Consider the following 13990-nt stretch of genomic DNA (forward strand, 5'->3'; position numbering starts at 1 on the left):
ACCATACCACACCACACCATACCACACCACACCACACCACACCATACCACACCATACCACACCATACCACACCATACCACACCATACCACACCACACCCCCACATAGGTGAGCATTCAGAGTAGAATTCTAGCTTCAAGAGAAGTGGAGCAATAAAGCAGAACATCAGGCACCAAGGCCAAAGCCCATGGAGGCTGTAGAAAAAGTTATATCTCAGAGCTGATCGGCATACTCAGTGGTCAGCGCAAGAGCCCGCAGATCTCAGGTTCATTGACTAACAAGGATTAGCAGGGCAGTAAAATAGATGCAAAGTTCTTCAAAACAGACACCAGCTATGGCAACTGTCTGACTCTCCGCCCTATTGGATAGTGGATGATGAGCCAGAGAGGGCTATTTATGTGCTGAGCCCACAGAGCCTGTGTTGGACTAGGGAAAATAGAGGAAGAAGAACCAGCATATGAGACTGGCCATCCTTGGTCATAAAGGGCAATATATTTACAATTAAAGTAGCATCTCACTATTTTAATTCTGGTCTTCTGCCAGCCTGAGGTGGTAGAGGAAATACCAAAACGAGAGTCCAGAGATCTCTTGGCTGCTCTGGCTAAAGCCAGTCACCAGTTTGGGACTCCTAGACATGTCTTTTTATTAACTGTTGGGGGTCTGTTTTCCTTGTTTGTGAAAATCATGAAGTTGAGCTAAACTAAAGGTTTTCAAAGCATCCTCAAACTGGCATTACCAGTTATCTGGGGGGGGGGGGGGAGACTTATGGGAAATGTAAGTCCTTAGGTCCTACCTTAGTTCTAGCAGATCAGAAACACTGAGAGTGACCCCTGGAAACCTGTGCTTTAATGAGTTTCCAGGTGGTTCTGAGCCCAGCAAAGTCTGAGATTCGATGTCCTAAATAATTCTACATCTGTATGCCCAGACGCCTCTGTATCTACTAGGATAGATGAAAGGCCCCACCCCTGCTCCGGAACATACTGACACCCCTGAGCAGGTCTCAGCACACAGCCTTTCTCCCTAGTCTGTTGCTAAGCTAAGGCTGCCTCTGCAAGGGATGGATTCATACCGTAGCCAGCCAGTTAGAGAGGATACACTGCATTCTGTCTCCCTTACCTCCTGCCCAATTAGCCAGAGATAAGTTAGGAAGATTTATTCTTTTCTACAAGCAAGGTCACAACCTGAGGTTGTCATAGAAGCTAGTTTCTACCCTGGTTGCTCCCTGGAGCAGCGGATTGGCTAGTAGGCAGACGGCCCTGCCTGGCAGCAGAGATTTGATAGGCAAGGCGTGCAGGGAGAACCAAAGGGAGGAGCAGCTCTGCTAAGCCTGTTGCCTTTTGCTTACAAAAATTTATAGGTCTATTTATAACCTGTCTTGCTTCACAAAGGATTTCAGGCGGCTGCCTTCCTTGTTGGAAAATCCTTGATGCCAGTACTTGGCATCTGACACCAAGGACTTCCTGGTCCCGAGCAGGGGGCCAAACCTTTGTTCATGCGGCCTCAACAGAGCACATAATGGCAACCCTAGGTGTGGAGGGTAGATATCCATCTTCCTGCCCCTCCTTCTTGCCTGCCTGTCTTCACAGAGGATACAGTCAGCATCTTGTCTGCCCTTGTTTTCCATGGTACCGTCTGATAACCCCTGGTTTGCATCTTTTTCATTTGGGTTAGATAAGTAAGATCCATTAGGAAAAAGTACCAAAACCCAGTTTCAGGACTGGTTGTCTGAACTCTGTATGTAAAGGGACTTCTCTGCCTTTTCTCAGCAGTCTCTTCCTCATAGGAAAATGCCAACTGCTCAGTCATTGATTGAACTCATACTTGGAGTCAGTTTGGATTTTGAGGGGTCCCTAAGAAACATGCTTAGGAGAGAGGCAGCTTCATAGCAAATGCTCGATAACCATTAGCTTAAATAAAAAAAATACATCCCAGGGGCATGGGTTGATACTAGAGCCTCTTAGGAAGTTACTGATCCAACTAGGTTTGTCCCCTTGCAGGAATAATTGATCACAGTGAGTCTGAACCCCAAATTCTAGTCTTGCTTTTCCTTTTTCACTCATCTTCTTAGCCCAGAGCTGAATTCAACAGTTAAGTTATTTAGCTTCAGCTCTTTCAGAGTGAGAGGTTCTAGTTTTTAACAAATCTCCCCACCACAGGCTCAGTGACACAGAGTCACTGACACATGGAGACAGCCCCATGCTCTGACACTGAGTGAATGCCTCTCTAAAGGGCTGCCGTATTCTGGCTCCCCAGCTCTTGATCCTTGGACTTCAGCCATGCCTGCCCCACATGGCCTCCCTCTCACCGCTCTGTCTGTCGCTGCCTTCCCCTGCCCTTGCTGCTTACACATGATGTTCTCTTTTGGAATCTGACTAACCATGACAAAAACTGTCAGGAAACAGCCAAGAGCAGAAGATAGAGGTGATGCTTCTAAAGAAGAGAGGCTTAGCTTACTAAGTATCAAAACTCATCATTAGTAGCATCTGGGTGGTTTGTTGTTATTGTTGTTGTTGTTGTTGAGCTGGTGGACAAAGACTTAAAAAGCAGGTGTTAAACAAATATTCTTTTGTAACCCAGAATCCACTGTTCTGTTTGCGTTCTGGTAGATACAAGAAGGAATACTACCACAACAAAAGAAACGCACTCAGCAGTAGAAATGATAACTTTGTTATTAGTGCAGGGATGAAGTAGCACACGATAGAACAGAAGGGAGAAGGCAGAACAGAGCACCCCTGCACACACATGACAGAGGAGGCACTAGAGCTGACTGTAGGTGGTGGTGACTATAGGTGGTGGTAGCTATGGGAGATAGTGGCTTATAGGAGTTAGTAGGCTTTCAATGAGTGGTCCTAGAAATCTAGTTTTCTTAAACATAGAAAAAAATAAAATGGATCTCTACAAAGAAGAAAGAGGATAATGAAGCATACACGATATAGATGTAGAAACAAGAGACAGAGATAGAGGTGATGCGGCAAATGCCAAACAATGTTGAGCCTACATTTATTTGTTTGTTTATTTGTTTTTTGTTTGTTTATTCCTTTGTTATTCAGGGTGTGTGGTGTGGCATGTATACAGAGCTGAAAGGACAATTTGAGGAAGTCATTGGTTTCTCATGTTATCAGATTGGTGACAAGAGCCTTCGCCTGCAGAACCCCCTCTCTGCCCATGAGAAATGTTTACTAAGTGGGTCCTATAAAATAAACTGGACTATACTACCCACTCATAATGACAGCAGTAGTATCCACAAACCACACACAAAAGAACAGTTTTGGAGGGACAAAACAGTATTATTCTCATACATAAAGCACAGGGGTAGGTATGCAACAAAAACAGTTACTCATGGGATTAAAATGTCAGTGAAGTAATTAAGGGGAAGTCTGAGAAACATTAGAAGGTTGAAGGGCTGAGGGTATGGCATGACTGAGGCCATTCCTCACAGGTGTCTTAGTCACTGTTCTATTGCTGCAAAGAGATACCATGACCACAGCAGCTCTTATAAAGCAAAGCACTTAACTGGGGCTGGCCTATAGTTTCAGAGGGTTAGTCCACTGTCATCGTGACAGAGTATGGTGGCTCACTTGGCACTGGAGCTCAGAGCTGCATCCTGATCTGCGAGCAGAGAGAGACTGGGCCTGGGCCTAGGCCTGGCATGGGCCTGGCCTGAGCCTGGCATGGGCTTTTGAAACCTCAAAGCCCACCCTCAGTGACACAGTTCCTCCAACAAGGCCACACCTCTTAATCTTTAAAATCCTTTCAAACAGGTCCAGTCCCTGATGACTAAGCATTAAAATATATGAGTTTGTGGGGATCTTTCTTATTCAAAGACGACAGACATTCAAGGGCAAAGTAGACGGGGCACACATTTCAACACTATAGTTACCTCTGAGGGTAGGAAGGGTGAAGGTTGAGACAAGGGAGGTAGCCATGGGCTTCAGTTAGCATTAAAGCATTCTGTCCCTTCAGCTGGTGGAAGATGGGTCCAAAAGTATTTATTTCTTTCAGTAATATGCATAGTAAGTATATAGTCATGTGTAGATATAATCTATTTCATAGAGTTGTTGTTGTTTAATTGTCAAGGTAGTAACTGGAAAGCTGAGGCAAAAGGAAAAGAGTATTTACTGGCCTGGAGACCAACGCTGGGAGGATGGGCTAGAGGATGGACTGGGAGGATGGGCTGGGAGGATGAGCTGGGAGGATGGGCTGGGAGGATGAGCTGGGAGGATGGGCTAGAAGATGGGCTAGAGGATGGGCTGGATTATCTGGGAGGATGGACTGGGAAGATGGACTGGGAGGATGGACTGGGAGGATGACCTGGGTGGATGGACTGGGAGGATGGACTGGGAGGATCGACTGGGAGGATGGACTGGGAGGATGGGCTGGATGATCTGGGAGGATGGTCTGGGAGGATAGGCTGGGAGGGAGAATGGTCTGGAGGATTGGCTGGGAGGATGGACTAGAGGACGATCTGGGAGGGAGGATGTTCTGGAGGGGAGGATGAGTTGGGAGGATGGTCTGGGAGGGAGGACGGTCTGGGAGGGAGGATGGGTTGAGAGGATGGTCTGGGAGGTTGGACTGGAGCACAATCTGGGAGGGAGGATGGTCTGGGTGGGAGGATGAGTTGGGAGGATGGGCTGGGAGGAGCCATGCCTGCTGCCTCACCTTGGGCTAGGCTCTGCTGCACAGGCTGCATTTCACACCTGCTGCTCATCTGAACATCGAGGTAACAAGGTCCAGTTCTCTGAGTTGTTATGATTAAATGAAGTGTACATAGTCTGTGGAGTGAGATGTTCCACCAACCAAGGCCTAGCAAATATTTTCTCCTTCCCTTATCTTACCCATTTGATTCTGTGCCTCATGGTTTATGTCTTTCTGAGTTCTTGTGTTCCTGACCTCCTTGGTGTCCCTGGCTCTAACTCCCACAGACTGAGTCCTACATAAAGACCTGGGTCTGTGTCCTTCCACAAGTCCAGCTGCCTGGCTCAGCCAAGAGCCCCCAGAATGCTCAGCTCCCAATGCTGCCACAGTCCCTGACAAACTAGATGTTAACAAAAACAGAAATTAAGTTGCTATCATCAAATACAATTGGGACTGCACTAGCCCTACTTTGTCTAGGATCTCTAGAGGATGCCAATGGCCAGAGAGTACTAAGACCTGTGAATACTGCTTTCCCAACATCTGTGAACACTGCTTTCCCAACATGTACATGTCTATGGTAAAGCCTAACCTATCAGTTAGATACAATAAACCATTAACAGCAATATATAGAAATAAAATAACACAATTGTACTATAATACAACTGACAAATATTTACTTCTGAAATTTGTCCTTTAGAATTTTCAGATTACAGCTGATAGTTGGCAACTCAAGTGTGGGAATCGAAGCCACAGACAAAGAAGAGCTAGTGTAACTGAAAAAGTCACCTAGAACCGTGATCACTGCTGAAGGCCCCCTCCCCATCTCAGAAGGTAAAATGAAGCATGCCTGGCTTCAAAACTGTGGGCTGTGGCAGTGCATGCCCACAGCCCCAGAAGACACCTGCCTTTAAAAATACAGGCTGTGGCGATACATGCCTATAACCCCAGAACTCAGAAAGTTGAAGCAGGAGCACCAACAGACCAGCCTAGGCTGCACAGTACATCCCTGTCTTAAATAATAACAAATAAATAAACAACCTGAGTTGGACAGACATGCGGGTCCTTGACTGTCCTAGCATTGTTTCAGCCATGTGAGATAGCCCCATCATCATTTTCTTACACTATTTCTATAAAATGGAGCAAGAACACAGTCCCTCTGGAAGCCCAAGGTCAGAGAGCTTGCAACAGACATGTTACCAGGATGACTGTCTCTCTGAGTACAGTGCCAAGCTGCACAGTGCCCTCTAAGTTTTGTTGAGTTCAACAGAGCTGTTTGGCTGGCTGCCGGAGGAGGAGGCTTGGAATGGGAACAGAGGGTAAGCGGTGGGATGCAGGGTGCCAAAGAAAACTTGACCTGAGCTGTAACCAGTCCACAGTGGTTCTTGATCTGAAGATCAGGAACAAGGCATGGCTTCAGACATAAAAGCTTTCAACCTCACTTGTCCTTTTTTGGTGTCTAAGATGGGGCCCCTCAGTAAGGGAGGGGACGTCTGATGGTGGAGACAGCAGGCTTTAGCAGCCCTCATTACCCAGCTTCTTTAGAGTCTCCTTCATCTGGTCTGTGTTAGGAAGTCAGATCCTAGTTCACAGCTATTTGCAAATCTAGCCTGGCCCTACGATGCTGGTAGTGCTCTTGGAATTAGAACTTGTGAATGTAATTTCCTAGGGCTGGTGAAAAACTTTACAAATCCCTAGGATTACATACATGCGCGCGCACGTGTGTGTGTGTGTGTGTGTGTGTGTATATATGTGTGTGTGTGTTAAATATGAATATACACATATGTATGCATGTGTTCAGAGATCTTTGACTGTCTAAGCACAAATTGCACAGGAATTGACGTTAGGTGGTGTCCTCCCAGTTTACAGTCCCTATAATTTCTCACTGTTGTACAGACGGTCTTATTTTCCATAAATATCTTATTTTACCTACACAGATCTCCTAGCATCTAGGGGAGGCCATGCAAGTCCAGCCTTCTTGGCATAGCAGGACCTGGGACAACACATAAGCACAGGCTCTTGCTGGAGCACTGGCAGTCCAGGGGAGTATGGGAGCTACACGGGAGTGCAGGCAGGCGCTCCTCTGCCTACCCATAAGCCTAGTCAGGAGAGATGCTACCCAATAGAAGAAGGAGGCTCACTCTCTGTGGCCCCTCTTCAGCACCTCACCATTTATTGCCTGGTTGTGTAATTTGGGTTCTGAAGATGTTTGGATTGGGCAGGAGGCAAGTATGCTTGTCTTTTTGTTTTAAGTCTTTTTTCTCTAACCTGGCACAGAACAGAATTGGTAGAACTCTCTAGAATACTTTCCTGATTCGAAGATATTTGAAGTATAGCCCAGAGAGGCTCCTGACTTCCCCCAAGTCATTCTGCTAATTGCAAGGGTGCTACGTGTAGCTTTCTCTTTTCTTTTTTTTCTTTTTAAGAACTGAAATGTTAAATTTTTCTCATTAACTTTTACACTAAGAGGATATTAGCATCTCTGTCATCTAGTTTAGAGATTTTGTTCAAGTTAGTTGATCTCTGTTTTCTAATCTGTAAAATAGAGTAAATAATACTTTCTGGGTTCACTGTAAGGTAATGAGTATGACACACACCCCAAAATAAAAACAAAACAAACATCCACTTGGTCCTTATTTCTTCCTTCCAGCCTTTTCAAGGTCATAACAAACCAAAGAAAAGTCCCATTCCACGGGCAGGCTAAGTTCAGATCCGCATTGCTAAGCAGTAGAAATGGAAGTGTCCTGGGCAGCCAAGGGCATCTCACAAGGGCCATGTGTGGGCGACTCAAGGCTGGGCAGGACATGAGCTGATGGGAAAGAAAAGCCCTCCAAAGGGAAGCTAGAGAGGGAAGCTGAAGAGGTTATTCCCAGCTTTAAAAACAGTGCTGAAGGAGAGACCTACAGAGACAGAGGGTTGACTGTGACTGCAGAGAGCAGCTCCCAGGAGTGTGGCCAGTACTCTTAGTAGGCATAGACACCGGAGACTGGTGGCTTCCTGGGAGCCCAAATACTCTGGAAGGAAGACAAATGGGGCAAGCGGCTGCTGCTGTGCACAGCAAGCATGTCATCTCAGAAAGCTGTGCTGGGAGCATGTCTGAGGAGACAGTCCGCAGCTCTGTAGTCACACGAAGTAAGGGAGTGCACTGGAGTTCCTGAAGCCCCATGAGAAGAGGGACTTTAGTACCAGCCACCAAAGAAGTGACTTAAAACTGTTCTGGGTTCGTTGTTCTTCTGGTTATGGCCCCTGTGCCAAAGGTGCTTGCAATGTACAGAGGTCCTCTTGATTTGCATTGCTTTCATTCCCACACAGAGCACATCAAGAGACAGTAAATTTCATTAAAGTTTCAGCCTGGGAACTGCGGAGATGGCTTTCAGGTTAAGACTGCTGCACAAACATGGCAGCCTACGCCCTGACCCTCATCACCCATATAGAGCCTGGCACGACCCTGAATACCCATAGCCCCAGCTCTGGTGGGTAGAAACAGGAGGTTTGCTAGGGCTTGGCAGCCATTTAATCTAGTCAAAAAGTGGCAAGCTTCCAGGTTTAATGAGAGGCCCTGTCTCAAGAGGATAAGGCAAAGGGTGAGAACAGGACTCCACAAATCCTCCTCTAGTCTCCACACAGGGAACATGGACACGTGCACTCCCACAGACATGTGCACTCATCCACATACAGCACACATGTGCACACATCCACACACAGCACACATGTGCACACATCCACACACAGACATTCAGTTTGGTGCAAACAGCAGTGATGGGCAGTAGGAAGGTCTCATGACTATTGCTGGCCCAGAGTTACTATAGAACAAATCAAAGTTTAGTTGAAAGGAGTGTGCATGACATTGGGCTGAGGCAAACTGAAGTAGAAACACAGCTCTCAACTGCAATGCTGATGGAACACACTCAGGCTCAGTTCCAGAGCTCATTGTCTTCAGGCTCCTCTAGTAGAACCCAGAGATCACATGATGAGGTTCCCTGGCTCTTACTGGCCCAGAGGCCACATTGTTCTGGAGAGGCAATCCATTTTACATTTTGGAGGATGTCTTAGTTAGGGTTTTACTGCTGTGAAAAGACACCATGACCAATGCAAGTCTTATAAAGGACAACATTTAACTGGGGCTGATTTACAGGTTCAGAGGTTCAGTCCATTACCATCAAAGTGGGAACATGGCAGCATCCAGGCAGGCATGGAGCAGGAGGAGCTGAGAGTTCTACATCTTCATCTGAAGGCTGCTAGAAGACTGGTTTCCAGACAGCTAGGACAAGGGTCTTAAAGCCCACACCCACAATGACACACCTACTCCAACAAGGCCACATCTACCCCAACAGGGCTACACCCTCTAATAGTGCCACTCCCTGGGCCAAGTATTTACAAACCATCCCAGAGGACAATATGATCTATTCCCTCCCCACTGTGGTGAGCCTTCTGGTTGTTCAGCTCTACCAGAGTCATCCATCTGTAACCCTGAGAGCCAAGAACCCAAGGTTGAAATGCAAGACACCCAGGCTGATTCATCCATCTTTCTTGTCCTCTACACAGACCAGGGGTTGCCAGGCTTAGGCCAAAGCAGGAAGTACTACCCAGATGGGGAAAAGTACTGTCAAATGCTAGGGATTTAAGGAAGAGAGCATTGAGGGGTGAAATACAATGAATTAAAAATAAGACTGCCTAAGGAGCTGACTGATTCCGAAGAGAAAGAGGATGGAGAATCCATTTGACCACAAACAGTGCCGATGATGTGAACTCCTTGAAGCTGAGAGCACAGCTCCATCCCCAGAGAGGGAAGTGGGTATAGGTTGGCTGGACAGTTGTGTAGAACTGCTCTTATCCCAGAGAAAGGTTTCTGTTCTGAAAGTTGTTCCTGTTCTGAAAGGGAGGAGGCTCTTGTTTCCTCTCGGTAGCTACAAGACCTACTGGTGCTTTCCAAAATACAGTCCATCACCTACCCCCACCATGGAGAATGTGGGGTGACTTTGCCAGGACCCCAGGGCTATTAGAGAATAGCTTAACCACGTCTCTCTTAAGGGAAAATCCTCCAGCCTTACAGCCCCCATCTCTGGTCAATTGTCTTCGTTGGGGAGGTGCCTTAGCTTAAGGTGAATGGAATGTCTTGATTGGAGGGGTACAGTCAGATGTGGAGACGCTGAGGTGGGCCAAGGCATGTCTAGATAGACAAAGCCTGAGGATAATGGTGTTTGTGTCGGCAGGGGAAGAGAGAGTTACCATAACAGAAACATGGACCTAACTCAAGCTTTCTGTACCAGGAAGCTGCACACACGGCCTCCTCGGCCTGGCTCTTTCTGTGGCCTCAGGAATCTAAGTGCAGGTCTTCATGACTGTGCAGCAAGAGCATCTTGTTAGTCCACACACACACACCTCTTGTTCTGAAGCAGGGTTTTGCCACAGCCCAGGCTGGGTTTGAACTTACGACCCTCTCATGTCAGTCTATAAAATACTGAGGTTACTTGGCACCACTTAGCCTGGCTCTGTACTGTTGGTTGTTTTTGAGTCCATGTCTTACCATTCCAGTTGTGCAGCAGGTTGCTTTGGATTTAATACAAAGTTTACTTCGTTTTAAGCACTTTCCTAAGAATACTGTGTAGACTAGTTTATCTAATGTTCATAGCAACCTTATGGGGCAGAGGCCATAATGTATCATCCCTATTTTGTTGAGGGGAACAGAAGCTTCAACAAACTCTCTTAAGATCTTGTAGAAGATGAGAACATTGTAACTTTTCATCTATAAAATAGAACAGCTAACAGCAGCTGCTTCTTAAGAGTGCCAGGAGGAGAAAGTGAGCTATTGTGTGGAAAGCACTGGAAACAGGGCCTGGCCCCTAAGCACTTACTGAAATGAGGTAAGTAAATAAATGAATGAAAACCTTCATGGTTGAGCTCAGTGTAGCCAGGTGGTTTGATTCCTGAGAGTAAAGTCTTGTTTTCCAGTTCTCTCTTGTTGACTTTTCTCCTTTTTTCCTTCTGATATCTTTTGGCAGGGATCCTTACAGATGGGGAGAACCTCTAGAAGTCACAGTCCAGAGAAAGCCACACATTCATTCTTCTTCTTGAGAATGCCATGGCGACACTTCCTCCATCCTACAGGCCACACTCCTGTGTTAATTAATATTGCTGTTATTGTTATATTGTAATATTACTAACATTGTCTTAGGGATCAGGAGTGTCCGTCTGTTCTGTACATGGGGAAGATCAGGTGCAGAGTTGTCTTAGGGAATAGGGACTGTCCATCTGTCTTACGGATAGCAACTGTCCATCCATTCTGTAGACAAGGACGATCAGGCACAGAGTAGCCTGGCAGTGCTGCCTATGCTCCAGCTGAGCCCTCTGAGGGCTGGGACCAGCCAGTTCTGCCCATGATGCCCACAATAGGAACTGGTATGCTAATTTAGAAAACTACTTTTAAAAAAATGAATCCAGACACTGAAGGCAGATATACTCTTACTGAGGAACCTGTGCCAACTTTGTCCCACCTGTTTTGCGGTGGTCTATGACTAAACCTTCTGATGGACCCCAGATCTCGGTATCTGCCTTGGCTTGACTTCAATAGGTACATCAAATATGCCTGGTCTGACCTGTTGCTAAGCTGACCAGTTGTCTAGTTCATCTGGGACCAATCACTCGAAAGTCCTGTGTTAACAGGAAACACTTCAACCCTGCATTCTTCACAGAGATGCTTTGGTGATCGCTGCTCAGTAAAATTTGCATTTTCCTATGGATTTCCAGAGAAAGCATATCCTTTCTTCAAATGGTCCCTGTCTACAACACATCTATTTGGAAGCATCTATAACACATCTCCAATCACCAGGGCCTAGGGAGCAGCATGCGCTCTCTGTCCTGGGGGTGGGACAGATCCCTGGGGTTTACTCTTTATAGTCCTGCAGAGTTGCACAGCTTGTCAGCAGCTCTCCCCGCTTCCATGTGGCCCACGCTGTGGTTGCCCCCTTCACATCTTCATTCTCCCCGAGCACCTTTGAAGGTCTACTTCCCACAGCATTGGACAGAATAAAGAGAGCTGGGTTTGGCCATGGCTGATGGTAGGGGAGCATGTATAGAGGAAAGAGCACAGCCTTTGTGAGGAGAAAGATCTGGCATTGAGTCTTGTCTCTCACAGGTCATTCTATAACTGTGGGCGAATGTGTCTGCAAGATTATAATACTATTAAAAATCAGCAATGCTTCACGGGATTCGGCTTGAGCAAGAGGGTATAGTTGGCATTAAACGACGGACTCAATGCTTTATGGGACTTGACTTCGTGGACAGGGTGCAGTCAGCATTAAATGACAGATACAAGAGGTCCAGCTTCAGACTAGGGTACCCAATCACTGCCATGAGCCCAAATGGGGTTGCTATGTCTGTCTGTCCAGGGAAATGCTGCGGAGAGGCTGCTACGCGTCTAAGGTGACCCCATCTGCTCTTCTTTCAGTGTCACCGCCACAGACAAGCTTCAACTTAGACTCATGGCACCCCGTGCTCCTTATGTTTGTTTCTGTTATAAAATGAATTTATTTTTGTCAGTTGTTTATATTCAGACTTCCCTACTTGATGACAAACTTTCTGAAGGCAAGACCACGCCTATCTCTTCACTCTTGTAGCTTCAGTGACTAAACAAGGGACTGGTACCCCACAGGCATTATCAAGTGCTGTTGAACAAAACAAACTCATCAAATGACCATTCATAGGTACATGGAGAAGACCACGTAAGCCGCCGCTGTAATCAGCCACTAGATGGCGCAAATGCCTCTCAAGCAAACTGTCCCACAGGCTTTCTCAGACCTGAGGGATGGGTGGCAAAGGTTCAATTTCCAATTCCACTTGGAAGGGATTCTGTAGAACATCTGGCTTTACTGAGTGCCATGTTAGGCAATTTACAATGTGTACAGTAACTCTTACAGCTAACACAGGCCTGCTTTACAAGAGAGGAAAGCACCTTGAAGTAACTTTTCTTAAGATACACAACACACAGCAGGAACCTGAATCTGTTGGCCTCCATGTTTGAGTTCTTTCTAGCATATTCTAGTGCTTCTTTTACAGTGGCTCATAAGCCAATAGTATACTTCCTTCTATTAAAACAATCCTCACAAGTGATTGGTGTTTTATCACAGACTCAATAAGAAGTCTGGCTGGCCTTTGGTTTCTAAAGTCAACTTAGAGAAGAAGGGAAAACTAGTCAGAATAGACCCAGTATCTTTTGGGTCAGACCTTTAGTCTTGAGTTCATGAGTGATCTAAGCATAGTTGGTGAAAGGAGAAAATAACCCAATGTGTATTAACCAATCATGAATAGCTACTAAGTTAATTCATGAATAACTATTAAGTTCATTCATGAATAGCTAGCTACTAAATTCATTAATTCAGCAACTAAGTTGGTAACTGGTTTGGCAGAAATGAAGATAATCTAAAGAGATACTTGTGTCTCTCAATCTATCAGACTACTGAAACAACGGATCCCAAAGAAATGGGAACTTGCCTAGGAATCTCACTCTGGGAGAAGGAAGAACAGCTACCAGAAGGGGAATTTTTCTCTTTAAAGAGACACAGTAAGAGATGAGGTTAATGATGAATCAGTGGTGGACAGGACCACATCCTGACTGAGACTGCTTAAAGGTGCATATCCTTGGCCCTCTATTTAAACTGCAATCTGACTTCAATCCCCTAGAGACAGACTTAAAGGGTTCACTGGATCTTTTTGTCCCTTTTCCCAGTGTGACGACATGGAATATTTCTCCTTTTTCTGCTCTGCACTTACTAATTGTGCTGTCTTGATTGGCTCATTGAGGACCTGACTTGGGGCACAAGGCACAACCCCCTACTTCAATAACAGGTTCACACACAGGGCTGAGCAAATGGATGGGTTTACAACATGGTCAGTGATATGAAATGTGTGCAGGTAAGACATGTACACACCACGCTACTTCAGTGCCACACAGATGCTATTAATCACAAGAGCAGCATGAGTCTGGAAGCCAGAAAGAGTCCTGCGAAAGTCACAGGTCCGAAAGTCAGAGGTGAGCAGAAAACACATCCAGAAGACAGCAAAGAAAGTATGCCTTTTTTACTCAAGGTGCAAACCATAAATCAGAGGCATTGGTCCCAGTTGAGAAAGTAGGAGCACTGAGGAGTACTGTCCCAGACCTCCTGAATAAGAATCTGCATCTTAACACGCTCTCTAAGTGATCTGCACATGTTTAAAGGCTTCCAAGGACCACAATATACTAAAATATACTAGTACTTTAATTTAATTTTTAATTTTAATTTTGGACTTTTGTCTTGCTCATGAAGGAGTTGTACTGTATCCTCTGGACTCCTGCTCTTAAAGAAACCTCATAGTTACTTTTA

At 45.9% G+C, this 13990-nt stretch overlaps 1 long non-coding RNA gene and 1 other non-coding gene across 2 annotated transcripts in view; both read left to right on the plus strand.

The window, feature by feature from the left end:
* The window catches only part of LOC114619296, a 27563-nt gene extending 21833 nt beyond the window's left edge, over positions 1–5730 (plus strand). The window contains exon 3 of the long non-coding RNA XR_003711107.1: positions 5332–5730. This is a non-coding gene — a long non-coding RNA (uncharacterized LOC114619296). The remainder of the gene's footprint in view (positions 1–5331) is intronic.
* Positions 2499–2622, plus strand: LOC114619345. Its single transcript, XR_003711125.1, has one exon. It is a non-coding gene; the product is annotated as a small nucleolar RNA SNORA40 (small nucleolar RNA).
* Positions 5731–13990: the final 8260 nt, after the last annotated feature.

This window comes from Grammomys surdaster, unplaced genomic scaffold (genome assembly GCF_004785775.1).
Source record: "Grammomys surdaster isolate TR1022 unplaced genomic scaffold, NIH_TR_1.0 149, whole genome shotgun sequence".
Classification (NCBI taxonomy): domain Eukaryota; kingdom Metazoa; phylum Chordata; class Mammalia; order Rodentia; family Muridae; genus Grammomys; species Grammomys surdaster.